This window comes from Buteo buteo, chromosome Z, assembly GCF_964188355.1.
Source record: "Buteo buteo chromosome Z, bButBut1.hap1.1, whole genome shotgun sequence".
Classification (NCBI taxonomy): domain Eukaryota; kingdom Metazoa; phylum Chordata; class Aves; order Accipitriformes; family Accipitridae; genus Buteo; species Buteo buteo.
This window is the reverse complement of record NC_134204.1, coordinates 44648643-44670160: the sequence shown is the minus strand read 5'-3', so window position 1 is coordinate 44670160 and position 21518 is coordinate 44648643. Positions and strand designations below refer to the sequence as shown.

Sequence of the window (21518 nt, the reverse complement as noted above, 5' to 3'; positions counted from 1 at the left end):
TGTTCACATTTTCATGCATCAAAATCTTCAGTTTGTATGTCTACAATTATGGTCCATCAGGATGAAAATTTTATATAATTAGATATCCTGAAGAGGTTTCCATCACTCTGGTCCCCAGAGAAGGAGATTCAGATACAGTGATTAATATTGTACTATCTGCTTCTTTCCCTGGGGTTGTTTTAGAACTTTCTGTTCTGCATGTTTCTTCCCACATTATACCTGAACTGGATAATAGGAAGCCAACAGTTCTTCTCTATCAGTGTTTGCAAACTTTTTGATGTGTCAAGTCCAGTCTATTTAGGAAAAAGAAAATTGAAACAATTTCAAACATGTTTTGGATTTTTTTTTTTCTTTTTGCATTAATAGTCTTGGATTTAATATTTCTGTAATTTCATTCTTTTCTCCCCAGACTCAGAAAACTAAAAGTATTTGGCTGTCATTCTCTAACTACCAAATGTGTAAGCTCCGTGGCTAGTGGCTGTCCAGATCTGCAGACACTGAACATTAGTAGAGTCCTGAGCATTACCCATGCATGTTCATCACATATTTTGAAATATCTGAGAAAACTAACTGCACTCAATGCAACTGGGCTCCATGTGGTAAGGAAGTTTTGATTTCTTCATTTTGCCTCAATTAGTTTTAAAACAACCAAGTGCAGTTTGATTTATATCTACATTATTTGCATTATATGCACATGCTGATATTTGTAATGTTATATCTTGATATTTGCTATGCACTTGCAGCTTTTTGTGTAATCCATAGGACTCATGATAGTGCCTGCACTTCTTGTTTCTCTATAGGCCTGTGAGCATGATATTATACAAATGGCATAATATATGGCATGAGAATGTCGCCTACGCATTTTACAACACAGAGAACCCTAAAAATATTGTGATGGTGTCCACCATTCATGAGCTAAAAACTACACTTTGTTGCAGAGTGTTTTCTGCAGACTGAATTTCTTATATAGAAAAGACAGTAAGTTAACCGGTCTCACTGAATATCAGTAGGAGTCATTACATACAGCTTTAAAAAAAACCACAATTGGGGTAGAAAGTGGAAAGACATCCTCAGTGAGAGAATGTGAATGCTTCCTGTGATAATGGACAAAACACAGACACTAATAAAATAAAATAAATTGTAAATGGAGAAAATTTTGCTAGTAAGAAAATAACCTGTTTCAATGAGGTCTTTTGTTGCAAATAACTATCCATTCCTTTACTTATTTTGGTAGCTTAAATCAATATACAGTTCTGCATTTTGCTTAACTGGTGAGGAAATAGTGATGGCTCTTGCTTTAGCAACAGAGAGTGCATTGTTAGAGGTCTTTGGTCAATGAAGATGTTGTGGTTTGGGAAGATCTGCCCTCTGAGTCAGGTTGGTCACCATGCCAAAGCTTGTGAGGGGAGGATCCAGCCATGTTATGTATGTGTGTTAATGGAATCAATATGTGTTGTAAACTCCAATCTTAACTGTTACTACTAAGTATTTTACTTTGTTATCATATCATTTGTTTTTTTGAAAAAAAAGGAAATTTTTCAAGGAGCAAGGACCATGTAACCTTAAGGGACTACAATGCCAAGCATGTTTTGATGTTAAAGTTGGGTATGATGATACCTGTACACTGTTTATCTACGGACAAGTTGTGCAAGCATGAATGGCCATTAGGTTTTATTGTTTTCAGTGGCCATTGAATATTCTGGCAGGGACATTTTAGGCAGGTACATTCAGGCCCATACCTAAAGAATATGTTTACATTTCATTTCCCCTTTATGTGCTGCATTTTAGGTGAGAGATATTGTTGTCCACTTTATTATGACTCAGTGTCCTAAACTGGAGTATTTAGTTTTCAGCTTCTTTTCACAAATGACAGATAAAAGCCTAGTGGACTTCAGCACCTATTTATGAGTGATCAGGTACAAATTTGAATGCTGAAAGAAAAATGTTTGTCCATATATATAAGTCTTGTAAATTTGAATATTTCAGCCATTTGAAAAATCATGTGGGTCTTGCTGGTATTCCAAAAGCAGAGACTGTGGTTTCTTTACCGTAGATGTCATTGTGGTGGTATGTGAGTCCTGAGCCAACAGTCTGCCTGGTTCTAGTGAATGAAAGCATGGATCTTTTGAATGATGTCCTATTGGCAGAAACCAGTTGCATCTGCATAAATGTCCAATATTTTCAGCAATTTTGATTTAGAGAAAGATGGAAACCAATTTTCCTTCAGAGTGTATCTCAGCTGGCTAAGATAGTGATCCTCTATGGAAATATTTATCTTGTTATGAACAATGAAAACATTGTGTTATTACTCTGTAAAGAAATTTCCGTGATGAAATCATGATGCTTTATGCATGTCATGTCCCAAAGTTGGAGCGACTCAGGTTCGTGGATTTCCTTTGTCAGAATTAAGGTGAAACGACACCAGGGGAGTTCAAACAACAATCAACACTTATTCAACCTAGCTAACTTTGTCCAAGTACACACGAACTTATTAATATGAACCTTGCAACATGTCATTAAGCCGCTGTTTGAGAAGAGGAGGGAAGTATAGGAAAATGAAATGGAAAAAGGAACATGAAACTGTGTCAGAAGGAGAGCCCTCCTGGTGAGTCACGAGGTTCAGAGCAGACCCCCTTGCTTTCTGGACTCCTCAAAGAGGAGCTCAGGGGCGGTTAGATCCACTCTTAGTCTCAGACTTGGTCAATGGTTGGTGTTTAAAAGGATGAGGTGTAGGGACTGTGGAAAAGAGAGAAGGAAAAGAGGGAGAGAGAGAATGAGAGGAAGAAAGAAAGAAAGAACGAAAGAAAGAATGAAAGAAAGAAAGAAAGAAAGAACAAAAGAGAGAAGAGAAGGGTTTCACCAGTCCTGGGTCCAGCGTTGGTCCAGCCAGTGTAGAGATCCAGTTCTGGAGGGCACGCACTTGAGGACTTGTTCTCCCTTCTTTTATAGTCTGTTGGCTGATGATCTCAACATGCGCAGTTCCCACACCTGGGGTTCACTGAAATCGGTCAGTGAGCTTTGGGGGGGTGTTCATTGTGGAGTTGCCTTTCTTTTCCTGCTGGCATGACCACTTAAGATAGATGCACAGTCCCAACTCCTGTGGGGCCTTCTTCCTCCAGGAAGGCATAAATTGTGTTCCTTCTCCTGGTCACTTAAGATAAGGAATTGGGGCTTTGGAGAAGCACGTTCCCACCCTCCGTGGGGCCCTCTCCTCTGGTCACTTCACAAAACTCCAGCATTTTTACAGAGACCGTTTTCTCCAGCAAAGTTCTTTAGCGGATGTTTGAGACATTGAATTTGTCAGACCATCACAATGCAAGAGTGCAACATTTTGAATTACTAAATTGCTAGAGAAGTAATTATTTATTTTCTATACAGATACTGATGAGCAGTTCACTGTTTATAACAGAATATTATTTTTTCTCACCTTTTAAATGTATGTAAATAAAAAAACAGTTACAGTTTTTATTTAAGGAGTGAGATACTGTGACAGCATCTATTTCAGTTAAGCTTTCTTTTTCTACTACGAGATCTGGAGTTCGCTGAAGCTGTAACTTCTTGTAATTCTGTTTATCTTTCTGCATGGTTCTATGTAATTGGAACCACAGAAAATGATGAGGTAGCAGAGGCTGCTTCTGTCCACCTGTCTTGGGTATTTTGATGGTGCCTGATGACAATAATCAAAGTTCTCCTTCTTCATGCTCATTAACCACGTCACTGACTGTTTTAGCTGAGCCTGCTAGTTACTCATGAAAATTGGTATCAAAGTGAGAATACAGCATTACTTTCCTAACAGCCCCCTAGCATGCTCACACTCATGAAATTCTTAGGCAAACAAATCCTGCTCGGGTTTATAGCCTCCAAATGGGAACATGATAGTAGACTCCAGCAGGAAGAAAATGTTCTTGCAGTCTCTTTAGAATAATAAGATTTTGTGGTGTTATTTGATATTCTAGCATATGAGATATATATATATATATATTAAAAAAAAATATATATATTCTGATGCAAAACATGCCTTAGTAACTATTCTGCCATTTTAGCTCTTAATTGGTCAATTAGTGTACTAAAATCCCATACTGTTTTGACATAGTTGTAAGGTTCCCAAGCTTATTATCCATCTTTGGTGACATAATTAATGAATGAACACTCAACACCGAGTTTTTGTCTTATAAGATCGACATTCATGAGCTGCTTAGGCATGAGAATTTCAAGCAAAGCTAGTGGATCTCACATTTAGAATTCAAATGAAGCAACTTGTTTATAGAACATTAACTGTAACTCTTGGTTGCATATAACTAATTTATATTCTCAAAATCATTACATTTTCCTTGTCAAAAGCTGTACATATAAAAGCCTGAGGACAAGATGGAGGAGGCATCTTAGTATAAGAAACTTTCCTTTCTACAGAGACCACCTTGTTGATCTAGTGAAAACCATTCTCATTAACAGTTTTTGTAGAAATTTCTTTTAAACTGAAGCCATAATATAAGAAGAAGAAGTGGGAATTAATATGTATTACTATAGTGTATATATTTTAGTGTAATCAACTTTACTTCTGTGATGGTCTTACTACTATATTTATTTAAAACATACAGTAATTCTATGTAGATCACTCTGAAAATATGACCGTTTCTTAATTTCATCACGTAGTGCTTGTAACAGACAAAACTTTGGAAGTAATCAGTTGTTTTGATATCTACAGGTATCTTGATATTTGTGGCTGTAAAGGGTGACTGATACAGGAATTTGGGCTTTGGCAGGCAGCTGTCACCAGCTTCATTATCTTGCTCTGAGCTCTACAGCAACAGGCAAAAGAGGGTAAGGCACTTGTCTGAGGTTTAATATGCTGAAAGTAACTAGTATTCTTTTTCATTTTCTATCTTTTTTTGTGGTAAGAAATATTTTACTATTTTGTTTCTTTCATAGAACTTTCCTTGCTAATTATGGGCATTCAAACATGGTCTATGTGGCATAAACTTCAGTGCAAAGAATACACAGTGTACTTCACTAAAGAATAGATATATACTAATCAGACACTGCGACTGACACCTTTCTCTAACTAAGAATTACATCAGAAATCCTTGGTTAAGGCAAATATTATATATCAGTGCTGTAATTATGAAGGTTGGAAAGGCACTTGCTATGCAGAGATCTGCAGATAATTGAATGGTTAATTCCCTTTTTTACCTTTCTTTGGAACAAACTATTGGCATAGCAAAACTGCACATACATGGGGTGATGCCTTAGGAATTAGACTTCTTGTTCCTCAAATGCACAGACTTATTCTTTGAGTGAAAAATTGTCAGTGAGTGAGATTTTCTCTGTGGTCTTCTTCCTCCTATCCCCCCCTGCCTGTAATATTTTTACATATGTATCTAGGTATGTAAAAGTTTTCTATATTTGTAAAGAGCGTTAGCAAATGTCCGTGACTTTTATCTGTGACAGCCTGCCATAAGGTGCAAATATCTCATCCCAGAAATGAAAGCAGAGGCTAATAAACTTTTCTTATAAGGGAGAAAAATACTTCTGACAGTTTAAACAAACTGTTACTCTTGGCTAAAATGACTGATATTTATTTCTTGTTAAGAAAATAGATGATTAGAGAGGAAAGGTTTTGTCCTTGCCAATCATTTGATCAAAGGAAAGGATGAACCCTGGCTGGTCACCAGATTCCCTGGAGGACTCACGTAGAGCACACAGCAATCTCTGGTCATTGATTCATTGGTTTTTTTCTTTAAGTATGAATCAGTAACAAACACACATTTTACACATTCAACAAACATCTCATTTCTTTTCCAGTGATTATAGGCAGTGATTCCAATAATCTTTTTCTCATTCCTCTGATCTATATGTATACTAGCAGGAAAATAGGAAGTTTTGTCTACCTGAAGTATTATCTTCCTGGAAATCTTAAAAGCATTGTGTCCTGTTTTATTTTCATATTAAAACTATTATATATTTAATTGTGGTGGTTTTTTTAATAGTGACATTTAAATCAATTTTTTTTCCAGAGAAATACTCAAAAGTATTGAAAAAACAAACATCTTATAATTTTCTTCTTGAACAAAATGACAAATCTTAATTGTTTAGTGAACATGAAACCAGAAGACAGTAACCAGTATATGATCCACATAACACGTTATCATTTTCTTTTAAAAATTGTCTTTCAGAACAACTGTCTATGCACGTGTTCATTTTATATTACCTAAATGTAGGTGGCATTTCAAATAGTCAGGTATGTGAGCATAACCTGTATTCTCATTCAGGCACAACATTCACAGTTTTCATCCAGAATTTATTGTCTACATGTACCTGTGATGACTGGAATACCATTAGTTCAAATTTCAATTAATATTAAGGTAGTGTTATATGGAAAGTATAATAATAATATTATTATTATATCCAGGAATGTGTCTTTTAATCCCTTCTTAAAACTCCTCAGTGGTGGAGCCTAAGCATGCTTAGGGCTCAAAATGCTTGCAAACTGGGAAAGTATTAAGGGGAAAACCTCATCTGTGTGTGACCTGTTCTTACACTCTTTCCTGCTCATCTGCTCTTGGCCAGTCAGAGGTAGGACACTGGTATAGATGGTCCCGATGTAGCTCATCCAACTTCCTTGTGTAATGTTCTAATGTCCAGGGCAATATATTCCTTACTGCTAGAAAGATTTTCCTTCTGATCAAGAGGTTATTCCCTACGTCTGTACAATAGCCTCTGATACCGAATATTATTATACCTAATATTGTTATACTGAATATTGTTATACCCTTGCTCCGTGTTCCCTTCTCCTCGACAAATTTAGTTTTTTCAGACCCTTAGAATAGGGTCATGTTTCCCAGGCTATGATCCATGTTATTCTCCTAAGAAATCTCTCCATCTAACCCATGTAGCAAAAACTGGGCATCGTTCTTCCATTGAGACCTTATTAGTGCCGAACACAGTGGAAGGTCACATCAGGTGTCTCTGAGGCTGTGTTCCTCTGTATAGATCTGGTATGATGTCTGTTTTTTTGCTGGCTGGTGCCCAGATGATGATTCACACGTCTCCAGATGCTTTCCTGAAAAATTTCTATCTAGCCACTTATTTCTCAACCACTTGGTGCAGTTAATCATACCTGCCTAAGTGTGGTATCTAATTAATGAAGATTTTGTCCTCACTAATTTATATCCTGTTTTTTCTCCAATTTTTCCAAGTATGTTTTTAACTCTAGGCCTGCTATTTCACTTGCTTGCATCTCTCTTCAACTAGGTTTCAGCTACAAGTTTAGTAAGAATATTCCTAACTCTAGCAGGGTTATCAGTGAAAATCTGAATGGTTATATACCTATGACAAATCTTGAGTTCCCCTGTATTTGGCACTGGTGAGGCCGCACCTCGAGTCCTGTGTTCAATTTTGGGCCCCTCACTACAGGAAAGACATTGAGGTGCTGGAGCGTGTCCAGGGAAGGGCAACCAAGTTGGTGAGGGGGCTGGAGCACAAGTCTTATGAGGAGCGGCTGAGGGAACTGGGGTTGTTTAGTCTGGAGAAAAGGAGGCTGAGGGGAGACCTTATCGCTCTCTACAACTACCTGAAAGGGGGGTGTAGTGAGGTGGGTACTGGTCTCTTCTATCAAGTAACTAGTGATAGGAGGAGAAGAAATGGCCTCAAGTTGTAGCAGGGGAGGTTTAGATTGGATATTAGGAAAAATTTCTTTACTGAGAGGCTTGTCAGACACGGGAATAGCCTGCCCAGGGAAGTGGTTAAGTCACCATCCCTGGAGGTATTCAGAAAGCGCATAGACAAGGCACTTCAGGACATGGTTTAGTGGGCATGGATGATGGTTGGACTCGATGATCTTGAAGGTCTTTTCCAACCCAAACAATTCTATGTTTCCATGATTCTGTGACTTTGAACCCTAGGAAAATAGTCTCCAGGTATGGCTTTTCAAGGTTTTTTTTTTCACCTACATAACAGTAGTTTCATGTTATCTATTACTTCATCACAGGCTGGTCCACAGCTAATTCCTTAGTCTTTTTGAGGCAAATGTCTTTCCCCGTGTGACTTTTGTCTTGCAACTGTATTCTGGTATAGAAAGTCTAGAAAAATAATTGTTTGCACATAATTATTTATACCATCAAGGCAGCTCCATTTTTTTTAACAACTGAAAACATGTATCTCACACTGGACTTTAGATTCCGATTTTTCAGTAGTAAAAAGCTGCTCTGTTTATGGATTTGAAGAGAAAGAGGGAGTGCCATACACTTATTATCAGTCCACCCATTTACAGTTGTGGATCTTAGTATTTTGACTGTAACAAGTTGAATTTATTTTTGATGAGAGAATTATTTACATTTTAAAAGCTCATCTTCTCTGATGGAGTTTATGTGTGTCACAGGTTTCAGAGCTTCATGCTGAGAGAATAGTTACTGGCTTGTATAATGAATATACTCTCTTTTCATCATGATTCCATCTTTTAAGAGGCTAAGTGCCTGCTAATTAAAATACAGAGAGCAAAATAGGTAAAAGAGCAGAAGGGCTTTTTAGTACATTTTCAATTTCCTATCCTGAATCACAATATATTAAGATGCCAGTCTTTGTTTCGTAGGTAGCTATAGTAACATATATTCTTGTTACCTTTTATGTTTCTTTAATAGAGTTCATTGCTATAAGTATAGCCATTTTACTTGTTTGTTGTTGTCCAGTTATATGCAACTTAACATGAACTTTTCAGTTGATCCTGAACTTAGTACTTTTTTTCTGTGCTGAAAATGAATTAAAGTACATTTGTGTTGGCTACATGTGGTTTGGTTTTTTTTTTTTTTGTTTGTTTGTTTGGTTGGTTGGTTTTTTTTTTTGTAATTACACCTAGCTTGCTGCGTGTAATAAATTGTCAGGATCATTTTAAGGGACCTTCATGCCTGTGACTGCCTTCTACTTTTGTGACTCTGAGGAAGGCTCTCTGCATTTGAAAGAATCAGACAAAAGGTGTTTCTGTTTATGCTGTATCACTTATAAAGTAGTTAGATTGCATCAATGCTCTAATCTAAAATAATTACATCAATTTCTTTTGCAAGGATAGGCAGCTCTAGTTTGACATTTAGAGAGAAGGAAAGAAAATGTTATTATGTATTTTAAATATAGCAGAAAAGTTATTTTCCTATATTTTATCAAGCAATAATTCTAACCATTCAAGAGATTTCAAAAAAAGAGATGCTTAGCTGTGATCTTCTCATGCAGATAGCATATAATTTTGGGAGCTGGATTTTGACGTGACCACATGCCTAGAACAGAAGGTAGAATGCACTGCATTTGACAAGGGCTCAAATACTGGAAAGCTGTAGCTTTCTCCTGGCTTTCCTCTCTGTTCCAGCTTTCTGTGCCATCACTTCATCAGGTACTGGAGAAAGCTGACTCTCTTCTTTCCCTACCCATGTGGGGGAGTTGGCCTTCCCTTCCACATTCACCTTCCCTGCAGCCCTCTTACTCTCCTGTGAAAGTCACAAAGGCAGAAGTTCCCAGCTTTAAACTGCTGTGATGTTTGGAGTACTTGGACATTTCAAAATATTTTTATTGCAGTTGGGCCTATGATAGTTCATATTTGGACTTAACGAAGTTCAATATAAATGTCTTCTGGGGGTTATCCTTAATATTGTTCAATTTTATTTTTTATAATTGTTTTATGTGGCCCTGCTTATTCAGCAATGCACTATAGGTTTTTTTTCATGGCCTCACTTTAGTTTCCAGGTTTGTAATTCTTACCTGTATCTCACTATCTGTTGTCATTTGTTCTTGTTCTCAGTTATATGAACAGTACTGCTGTGAACAAGTAGCTGGAATTTGTTTCTGTAAATCAGATTCTTAGATACATTGCACTTTTTGGTAAGATTTCTATCAGTTTTTAGTAAAAAATTACTTTTATTCCCTCTGAATGTAAAGAACAAATCACTAAGGAATGCTAAGTGTCACATGTTGCCAGCAGTATGCTTACAATTTGTTCTAAAGTTAACATTCATTAGAGTGAACTCAATGAAATACATACTTTTTTTTTTAAAGCTATAGTCCAAACACAAGGCAGAGACCTGCAGTTTTCCCTGTTAGTATTACTTCTCATGGATGATTGTGTTGAATTACAGTGGTGTTATCGTATCAGAAGTGGTAGTCCTGCAGATTTGAAAAATGTGTAGCTTTTTGACTGCAGATGACTGCCTTATGCTTTTGTATGATTCCTTTTTCATTTTAGATTTTTAGGCATAAAGAACAATGATTCCAAAGACCAAACATCCTTTCTGCCTTTTTTTTTATTAAATAGCAGGACGTAGAATGTATCCCAGTTCTCTGCAGCCTAACCGATACAGTCAAAGGCTTATGTCCCTCAGCAGAATAATACACAAGGTCTCTTTCAAAAATGTATACACTTAAATCTTCCTATTTTCCACAAACAAGAGAAAATAGGAACATGTAGCCTTGAGCTAGCTATCAGCAACTGTCATGTAGCCAGAGTCAAGTGTTGCCCCTGCTGCCCACTTTGGCAGCCAATGAAACCACCTTACCTGGATTTTGTCAGCTGAGTAAGACTTGTGGATTTTAAAGATTTAACACATAGGTGTCCTTATTGATCTGGAAACAACAATTTTTTCTTTATCAGATGCTGCTGCTGTCAGTGAGCTTCCTTCTGAGATAATTTATTCACAAGAGTATTTACATCAGCATTCACCCAATTAATATTCACATTCTGTCAATTGAAAGAATTCAAATGAATGTAGTCATCTGAATTGATTTTAATTTCTCAGTTGCTGTTAGTTACAATTTTACATTTATGTTTTCTGTGAAATTCTTTACATTATTACTTTCCAACCTGTTTACCGAAAAACAGAGATATTTTCTTTTAACTGTGTTATTAACTGATATATTGTCACTTTATAATCTTATTCCTTGAGTTGTGATAAATGAACAAAATTGAATACTTAGATATAATTATGTATTTTGAAAATGAGCACTAATTATAAAATTCTTAATTGAAAACAAGCTCTTACAGCTTACTGCATGATGCATAGGTTTTGTAGTACAGTATTTATTCATGTTAAAATAGCAATTAAAGTTACACCGCCATGCCCCCTGCCCCTGCAAATGAGAATGATGACTATACTCCAAGCTGCAGGTTACACCTGAGACAGACTAGTAAATTTCTTGCTGCCAGTTATGTTTCCTAAGTTCTTCGATGCTGTGTTTTGAATTACAGTAGTTGCTCTTATTTTTTAAATTATTGTATAAAATCCAAATCTCTTTCAAAAACCAAAATCATATTACAGTTCTGTTTCCATCCTTATTTAAATATAATGGAATAAATTTCATTTTTAAATTTACCAGATACAGCTGGTTCATTTTGCATTTAATTAGTTTGAAATAACATCTGGAAGAATAGCTTGTTCAAAGAATGGTCACATATGCCTCTTTATATTAATTAGTTTTGGTCTGTGCTTGTTGGTTGGTTGGTTTTGTTTTTTTTTTATTTCTTGCTGCTTAAGCTGTCTGCACAGAAACCTGACCCTGCTGAAGTATTAGCAAGGTTCTTGATGGACCTGCAAATCATCTTGCATTTATATGGACCGGTTCAAGTTCAGTTACTAAACCCATACAATTGCCACAGAGCGGTTGTTAGAAATATCACTGCTTGCCATTAAAGGAAATGGGAACTGTAAAGAAAGAGGGACTTCCTTTCCTTTACCCTAGTCTTTGATTTATTTATATATTTTTAAATCACTTTGCAGAAATCTGCCACTTGACAATTCTTCTTTACAATTAATTGACACCCCAGTGCCCTGTGAGAAAAGCAACAGCTCTTAGATCTGTACTAGTAAATAAATGAGTGTGCCTGAGAGTATTCCCGAATACTGAAACCAATCCACATAGCACAGCACGTGTCTGTGCAGTCTGACTGCATGCACGTCCTGTTTTGGGAACAGCATCTGAACCATCCTAGTTGCCTGGAAATTGTTTGGAAAGTGCTAGTTAGAACAGGCCAAATTTGTGCCAAGAAATGGTCTAATAACTTAATAGCAGAGGCAGCTGAATTATAGTGTCTAGGAAGTAGCAGTGACACAACAAAGAAGAGGAAAACTGGCTGTTTAAGTTGGACATATGGACAAAGTGCCTCTTCCTAACCTTGAAACTTACACATTAAGATTCCCCTTTAGTTAAAAATTTTTATGAATCTTGCTATTATTTCCAGAGGTTTTTCCTTTCCCAGCTTATACATAATTTCCCTTTCTTTCCTTTGATTTTTCTAAAGCATGGAAAATGAAATTCAAACTTCATCAACATTACTATTCTATATTTAATATTTATTTATGGTTTTCCAAAAGTAAAGCTAACTCAGCACTTACAATGATGTGATGTGTAGGTCTCTGTGCCTATAGAAGCCATGAAGGTATTCTTGAAGATATCCGGAAGAATATAGGGTGAACTTGGTTTTTGTCTGTGGGTCTCAGGATGTGCCTGTTGGCCAGCTTTTGCTGGGTCAGTCTGGAATGTGTGAAGCTCAATTTCTACAGAGATGTCAGTTTGGATGCAATTAAAAAGCTCTGTAGTGACTGCAGAAGGTAAGTGTCTGGCCTTCCAGAAGAAATATCATTCAGTCTTTGGCTACAGCTACAGCATTTCCTATCAGATCCTGATAATTTAATGCAAATATGAAAGCATTATTATTCTCATTAAACACAAAATATATTTTTAAAGCCATTCACAGCTAGCTTTTAAAATGCAACCAGTTTGTGTTACCCTTGCAGGAATTTGTCTGCCCTACAGTGTGTTATAATCATGTTATAGTAATTCATAATGTCTGTTGTTCAAGTATTTGCTTTTACAGGTTGTACATCACTTTTTCAAAATTAGAGCTCTCAAGGACAGGATATTTTACAGCATTATGATGTAGCTATTTTAAGTAGTATATTTAATACTATATAGTACAGAAATTAAGAAGAGTAAATTACAAAAGATTGTGTTTTATTTAAATGCCATGTTTTTAAAAAAATTTATCATGAAAGTAAGAATGCTTATACACATCTTTGACACTGTTGCAATGAATCATTTAACAAATCGTTAATTAAGAGCAAAACTTTTCCTATTGCTCTGGGTTGCTTGTGAACAGTTTCTCTTTTCTTGTTCTTTTTTTTTTTTTTCCTCAAATCCATTTATTCAAAATTATCCACTGCATCATCCTTACTTTTAGCCTGAAAGTTATCAGTTCATGATGACTATTTGAAACTAGAGCTGTCCTTGTTTCTGCTGAAGACGAAGTCACATGATATGCTTTTCCTCCCTGATCAGACGGGTGAACATGATAGCCCATTTCTCCTAAAAAAACACCCAGCAGTCAGCAGAGCACATTATGTTAACTGTCACATAGCTATGAAGTGGTATGAAATACAATATGACACAGTACAACAGTATAACAGCTTTTAACCCTGCAGTGTAGTCAACTAAAGCACTTAGACCTCATTATAACTAAAGCCTAACTTAATGCAGCTGAGTGAGAGGCAGTTGTTTTCTTTGAGTTTCAGAAATCAGGTGGTTTAGGTGGAGGATCAGCCTGCCACAGAAAGCACTTATTTTGCATACATAAAATTAACTTTCCATAGGTGTCCTTGAGTACGTACTTGAAGTTTACTAATAGATGAACATCAGTACACTCTGTAAAAGATTTGTGAGCAAAGGTTGTTACAATACAATTTGTGGAAGAAATTTCACCTGTAGAAATAAACACATTGGAAATGGTTGTCTTTGTAGTCTTCTCCAGTTGTGTAAATCTTGAAGATCTGCAAGATAATACATATATCTAAAGGACATAGTAAATCTGTTAATGGATTTGGTCTCATAAGTACATCATTTTTTTTCTTTATGCTTTGGAGGCAGATGAGAGGGAACCTAGTTTTAGTGACTTTTTAGAGGAGGAAACATCCAATAGAATTAATTTTATTTTCCTTTCTGATTTTATACTATGTTGCTGAGATGAATTGTCTTTTCTGTAATTTGTATGGTGAGAAAAGAGGATCTCTTAAACTGGTAGAAACTGTGGCAGATGTTTTTTCAGGTTTTCTTTCTAAGGCTATGACAAAATCTCACTCCTCTTCAAGATAATAAGCACAGTATTTTATCTTACATTCCAGAAGAATTAGTGTGGCTTTACAAGTTTGTGATTCTTTTATTGTTTGTTTTACTTTTCAGCTCTGAGTCACATAACACTTATTCTCCTTTGGTTTAAAAACCCCATGAATTTCCTTTAACACTTTCCTGTTCAGAAGATCCTTGAGGGATGCTTTACTACACCTTTCTTCTTGTCCAGGTGTCCATTCTTTTATTGCAATATTGTTTGGTTGTACATTGTAATAAATAATTATTTAATGTTTTTGAATGCATTTATTTTATTTTTCACATGATACAGAATTAACCTTGCTTAGGTGGAGAAAAGTCAAATTACTTGTGTTCACATTTATTCAGCATTCGAATTTGAACTATTTTCAAAGTACTATATATTCAGGAAGTAAATTCTATTAAGATCATCATCTCAAATGTTATTCTGACCTTTTATAAATAAAAAGGCTTACACAGGCTATTTTTCTACCCTTACACAGGCTATTTTTCTACTGTAATAAATTAAAAACACCAGAGCTGTTCTCTGCCACTGAGGCCAGTGGGCATGGCAGTGTCTACTTCATTATTATTAAACTGAACTTACCTACCAAAACAGGGTGGCCACATTAAAACTGGCTTATCCTAGCTCCCAAATGGTGTTCATTAGGACAAAGAAATCATTAGGGAGGTGCTAGTTGGCCTGCATCCAATGTCGGGGGATTGTTCTAAACAATTTAACTGTGTAGGTAGTTGAGTTTCAGTGCCTTTGCCTGAGATCTGGCACTTTTGAAATTATTAGTTGCAGTCAAGGGGACTGAGAGACACTATCCAAAACTGCCTTCAATGCGGCATTGACAAGTTCTGTTTTCCCCAGGAAAATTGCCCAGAAGCCAGGGCATGTCCTATAACCCTGTAGGCACTGAGCAGCTCAACAGCCAAAATTCTCTTGGGATCCAGAAATGAGACATTCTTCCCTTATTCTTTAACGGCCTGTGTCAATACACAAAGTTTGCCTAACAGGAACAGGAGAAGGTTTCACACAATGGAACAGCGGCAGCCACTTTTGCCCAAGATAAAGCAGAAAGAAGTACTGATTGTGTGTGTCTTTATAGAGCAACCTGAAGGTAAGAGCATTACACACCAGCTTGGGAGATGGATTCAGTCCTCCTCTCTGCCTCAACAGATTCAGATATTTCTTGCTCCATTTAAGAAACACTGTCCTTTAGGCTCTCTTACAGTTGCTCAAGTGATTGAATATGTACCACTTTGCCAGAATCTGTGAAAATGTAAGATTTTTTGGACTGGACAGAGAGAAGTGAAGGATGGATCGGTGATCCACTGCCATAGGGAAAACAGCATCCAGCATCTGCTCCAAAGACTTTTTTATCTAGTTACGATGAACTGAAAAACACAGACACTTGGAGCAGTGGCTTTGAGCAGCTGGGTGCTTCTCAATGCCATTGTTGTCCCCAGTAGCTTTGTGGTTAGGACACTGCTTCAGGCAGGGAAGTGAATTAAACTTGATTCTCCTGCTTCTGGGGGAACATTCCAACACATTGAGCAAGAAAGGAAGGTAGGAAGGGGGTGAAACAGCAAGCTTTCTGTTTGCAAGGAAAACCTGGACCTTGCTGTGTTTTTGAAAGAGCTTTGGCACCATTCTGTAGAAAAAGGTTGAAGCTAATCCTAACTGGAAGGAGATATGTCTGTTCGACCTAACATTGTTCATCTCTGTCCTGAAAATGACACATCTATCCTCTGTCTTCAGCACTGCTCATCGTTAACTAGATTTGCACCCGGGGAATTGCATTTTGAGGTGCCCATTTCCTTAAGAATAGAGAAGGTTCATCAGTAGATGTAATGTAGTTTTGACTATTGGAATTGTAGAAAGCATGTAGACTTTCAAACACAAGGAAGGCTTATGTACCTGATAGCTTGCATATCTTTCAGTCAAAAAAAGATACTATCTTAACCTAGAAAGCTTATTTTGCTTATCTCTTTAGGCTATTCTGTCCATTACAGCACTAACAGTGACTCTTCATGGCTTCTGTAGGAAACTTCTGAACTTAATCAATATGGATTGCACCATCTGTGACCATGCATGAAAGAATATTTAGTCCATGGTAAAATTAAAACTCTTAATGATGAGCAGCATATAATAATCTAATGCAATAAATTACTTTTCCATTGATGCGTTATTTCTCTGTGCTGTTTTTCTTTTCAGTTCTTTTCATGAATGGACTCAGAGAATTTTGCTTTAGATTAATTCTTTTACAGCTATGGAGAAAGAGATAGTAAAAAATTAAGCAGCGGTCAGGCTTTCTCTCCACAGAGCAATGTAATTACTGCTTGTAGCAATCTGGCCTTACCACAAGAAAATAATGACAGAATGGATCTAGCAGCTTTGATTTCTTTGGGCCTAGCAGGACTGAAAAGACAAGGGAAGAAAAGCCTCTATTTTCCAGGATGCTTGTGGATCTTTCCATGTCAAACAGTCTCATTTGCCCCTTTGTTTCTGAGGAAGTGTTACTTCCATACCTGAAGGTGGAATTTAAGATTTGGTGACTTCTTTTGCATTTTACTTAGCCAATTCTGCATTTCTATTCTTGTTCATTAAAAAGCAAGGTATTTGTCAGGTTTCCTAACACCTCGAAAATAGGACAGAATAAAAACCAAATCAAGATATCATGAAAATCATCATGAAAACCTTCCTGTAAAAGATGAAATTCCTAAGCATTTACTGTTAGCTGATTATGTTATTTAAAACCATTACAGATTTTGAGAACTGGCAACATGACAGCCTGTCAAGAGAAGTTTTTTTCTGTTATTCCTGAGGTTGGAGTACTCTTGATAGAGCAGCATGAGGATGACTGCTAACACCTCCAAACTAGGCCCAGCAGTCATTATTGGTCAGCTCAGCATCTCCCTGGCTATTCAATTGATCATACAGACAAGCTTTTAAAAAGGCTGTCAGATGTTCACACGTCCTTTGCTGCCAATACTTAATAATTTCTGTAAAAGCACTTTGGGTACTTCACTATTCTTTTATTAATGGTCTATTTTCTCTCTCGCAGGCTGAAGATGCTTCATCTGTATGGTTTCTGCTTCAGTCACGGTCTGGAGTCCATTAAAGAAATCAATGAAACTGTGAAAGTCTTTCTTAACCTCACTGTCCCAACTGCTAACATTTCAGCTGAATGAAAAATTCTGTGTATCCTGAGAGACATTTTTGGCTTTCAAATGTACCTCTGCTTTGACAAAGAACTTTTATGTAATTTTGTGCTTCATTTTTTTTATGAAGTAGAAGCATAAAATTGTGTTCTTTTGCAATATTATGCAAGTTTCTTAATTTCTTTGCCTTGGACTAAGTTTTTAAAGATATAGGTCATGCCTTTTCCCCTTCAGAGGTTATAAAGATGCAATATATCTGAGAAGTACAGTCTACATGACACCCATTACTAAATACATTACGCTTAGTTTTTGATTGAAGAGAATAGGAGTGAGTCACGTTCAGCACTACTAAAAATTATACAGCAGAGAATGAAAGTATGTAGCAATGGTCTATAATCTGCCCAGACCTGGTATTTAAGTATGTGCACCTATCCTACATGCTTCACCTGAGGTGCATACCTGGATATAATGGGGTAAGCAGCTGAAAATGCCATCAAAGTCATAACAAGGGCAAATGAAGGTGCAGCAGGAGAAAGGCAGAGAAGGGAAACAGCTGTGGCGAAGAACCACTACCACAGCCCATCTGCTGGAGAACTCCCAGAGTCACTCCACTCTGCACGTCACCCTCTCACCATGCCCTTCACCTGCCTGCACACGCTGTGCTTCCTTTCCGGATGGTAGGGAGAGGACTAGCTGCATGAGCAGGTACGGGTATAAAAGGAAGAGATGGAGCACCAAAATGGGATAGTGATGCTTTGAGGTGTATGGTGGCTTGCAGAGTTGGCAAAGTTTGTGTCAGCAAGTGGATAAATTGGAGCAGGTTTAATTAATTAGTGTTCACTGTGCTGTGGCTGGTATTGTGGGATAATTAGAAAAATAGACACATAGTGAACAAGAGACACGATGGGGCTGTTCAATCTGAGCCAGGGGCACCTGCAAGCAGCAGGCCTCAAGGACGCAGCGAAGGCTAACGGTTGCTACAAAGTTTGATGAAATAAGCACAAAAAGCTAAACAAGATGGGCCTACGTGACCGAAAGCAGGACACCTGGCAAGACAAAGACAGGAGGAATCGTTCGCGTGATCAGAAGACCTTATCCAATCGAACTATTGCTTTAGGGGCGTGAACAGCACATGTTAACCAATCAGTAGATGGCTTGCGCATGGCTATGGTATATAACCAAGTGTTACGCAGCAATTAAACAGAGAAATCGCTTGATCCACAGTATCTGTGTTGGTCCGTTTCTCCCCAGGGTGAGTCCCTGGCGATGTGTCGTTTCTCCTAGATTGTCGTGATGGGAAAGCGTGGCAAGTGGTGACCCCGACGTGATCGCAGGCGCGACGTGATTGTGGGAGCAGAGTGCACGACGTGATCGAGGGCGCGGAGTGCACGAGGAGCGCGGAGTGTTTGTTGTGCCTGGCCAGGCGGATAGAAGATAGCCTTCAGGGTGACCCTGCCGGTGACGATGGCATCCATTGGAACGATTATTCAGGTATTAAAGGCAGTAGGCAGGGAGGTGGACTGTGGAGTGCATATGGCTCCAGTCACCAATCTCACCCAATGGATGATGCAACGGGGCTTCATAGTAAAGCTGGGAGGAGGCAGAAGCAGTTGTGTTAGATGCTCTCACTCCAGGACACAATTTGGCAGGAGTCACTAAGGAGCAGTTAGTAGGCACCGGACGGCATGTGGCCCCTCAGACTCAGGCTGGATTGCGAGGTCGGTGATAGTGGCTTCTTCAACTTGTGCTAGGAATGCATTTGCAAAGATCGGGAAGTTTGAAAAGGAAAGAGTACCATATACAAAGGTTATGCAGAGAGTTAATGAACCATATCAGGATTTTTTAGAATGTTTGCAAAAGGCAGTTGAGGTAGCGGATATACCGGACGAGGTTAAACCGGTTCTTGCAAAAGAGCTAGCTCGCACTCAAGCAAATGACTAAACGAAGCAAATTTTAATGCAGTTACCAGCAAAAGCCTCAGTAGCAGATATGATTAAACGAGTATTGGAAGCAGAGACTCAAACTGCAGTGAAACCTGTGGCTGCAGCAGTTGCAGCTGTACTGCGCAGTCGAACAAATAACAGCTGGTGTGGGTGGACCAGTGGCCCCTTCCTCAAGAGAAATTGTTTCAGCTATGGTTATTAGTACAGCACGAAGTGGAAAAAAGACATTTAGTCCCAACCACCAGTCCATGGAACTGTCCTGTTTTTGTCATCCAAAAAGAAGTCAGGTGCCTGGCGTCTTTTGCATGACCTTAGGGCAGTCAATGCTGTTCTTGAAGACATGGGACCTTTGCAACCAGGCCTGCCTTGGCCGTCCATGTTACCCCAAGACTGGCCAGTCGCAGTAATTGACATAAAAGACTCTTTCCTTTCTATTCCACTCCATCCAGATGATCAACCCAGATTTGCAATGACGATCCCTACGATCAACAATCAAGAACCAGTACAATGCTATCATTGGACGGTGTTACCACAGGGGATGAAAAATTCCCCAATTCTGTGTCAGTGGTTTGTTTCTCGCGCGTTGCGTCAGTTTCGAGATACACATCAGAATTGGGTCCTGTACCATTATATGGATGATATTTTGTTATGTGGGGAGGGAGACATTAACATAACTTTAAAACACCTGATTCAAGTTCTTAAAGAACACGGTCTAGAAATAGCACATGAAAAGGTACAGAAAACTGTTCCAGTGAAATATTTGGGTACACTCATTCAGAGGCGTGTGGTCCAGCCTCAAAAACTGCAAATTGAACACCAAGTATCAACCCTACATGACCTACAAGTGCTGGTTGGTAATCTGCAATGGTTGAGACAGTTTATTCCTATTACACACACGGAATTACAACCCTTGTTAGCAGGTCTAGCAGGAACCCCAGATGTCGCAGCTCCTCGAACGTTAACAAGTACACAAAAAGCTGTGTTACAGCAAATAGCTACTAAACTAGCTCACAGGAGTCTCAACCATTATACCCCAGAGGTCCCACTAGAATTACATATAACCATGCAACGAGAAGGAGCAAACGGACTGACATATCAATTTATCAGTTCATGTGTATGCCCTCTGTTGTGGCTATACACCAGTTATCCAAAACAAGCCGCACCACAATTTTTAGTGGCATTAGTAGATGCGATCTCTCGAGGATGACAGCAAACGCAGCAGTTATCAGGGAGAGATCCTAAATTTATTTCAATCAGAAAAACCCCTCCAAGGCCTTACAGTGTTCACTGATGCCTCTGGAGCGACCCAACAGGCAGCTATGGCCTGGTTTTCTGACAACTGATGGCATACCAGAACTTGGACAAGTCAAGGATCGGTTCAAATTTTGGAACTACATGCAGTATTAACCGCTCTAACTACTTGGACTACCACCCCTTTAAACATTGTCACAGACAGTGAATATGTATATAGATTAACACAACGATGTAAACAAAGTTTGCCAGGAGGGACTGGGCCTGCTCAGGAACTCTTGTCAGTTTTAGAAAAAAGACAAAGCCTTGTATTTTTGCACACATTAATAGTCACACACAGCTACTGGGTGCCTTGATGGAAGGAAATGCTCATGCAGACAAAGCAGCAGGAACCCTCATTCAATCAGTAGGTATTCCCATTTTACAAGCAGCCAAACTTTCTCATGAATTTTTTCATCAAGGGGCAAGGGCACTAGCAAAGCAATTTCAGCTGCCCTTGTCTGATGCTCGAGCAGTGGTTGCTTCTTGTCCACACTGTCGTCAAACTAATTCCTGGACATGGGGAATTAACCCTCGAGGTCTACAACCAAATCAAATTTGGCAACAAGACATTACTATCTATGAACCTTTTAAACCCCAGAAGTATTTACATGTCACTGTAGATACCTGTAGCGGTTATATCTGTCCCACTGCCGAAACTAAGAGTAATGCGACAGCCACCATACGACATATTTGTCAAGCAATCAGTGTTTTGGGGATCCCTCAAGAGACGAAAACAGATAATGGCCCCAACTATGTCAGTTCTTGAGTTCGCGAATTTCTGAACAAATGGGACATCACACATACAACCGGAATATCCTACAATTCCACAGGTCAAGCAATAATTGAACGAGCCCATCAAACCCTGAAGACGCAGTTAGATCGTCTTAGGGAGGGGGAGAAAGTACCTGTAAGCTACCAAAATGAACTGTTAGCCAAGGCCTGCGTGGTATTAAACCATATGCCACGGGGTAATTCAGACCCATCTCAGCATCACACTGCAGC

The 21518-nt window shown here is 38.3% G+C and overlaps 1 long non-coding RNA gene across 1 annotated transcript; it reads left to right on the top strand.

The window, feature by feature from the left end:
- Positions 1–565: 565 nt before the first annotated feature.
- Positions 566–12541, top strand: LOC142027339 (uncharacterized). The gene is made up of 3 exons (XR_012649093.1): positions 566–599; positions 4706–4821; positions 12471–12541. It is a non-coding gene; the product is annotated as an uncharacterized LOC142027339 (long non-coding RNA).
- Positions 12542–21518: the final 8977 nt, after the last annotated feature.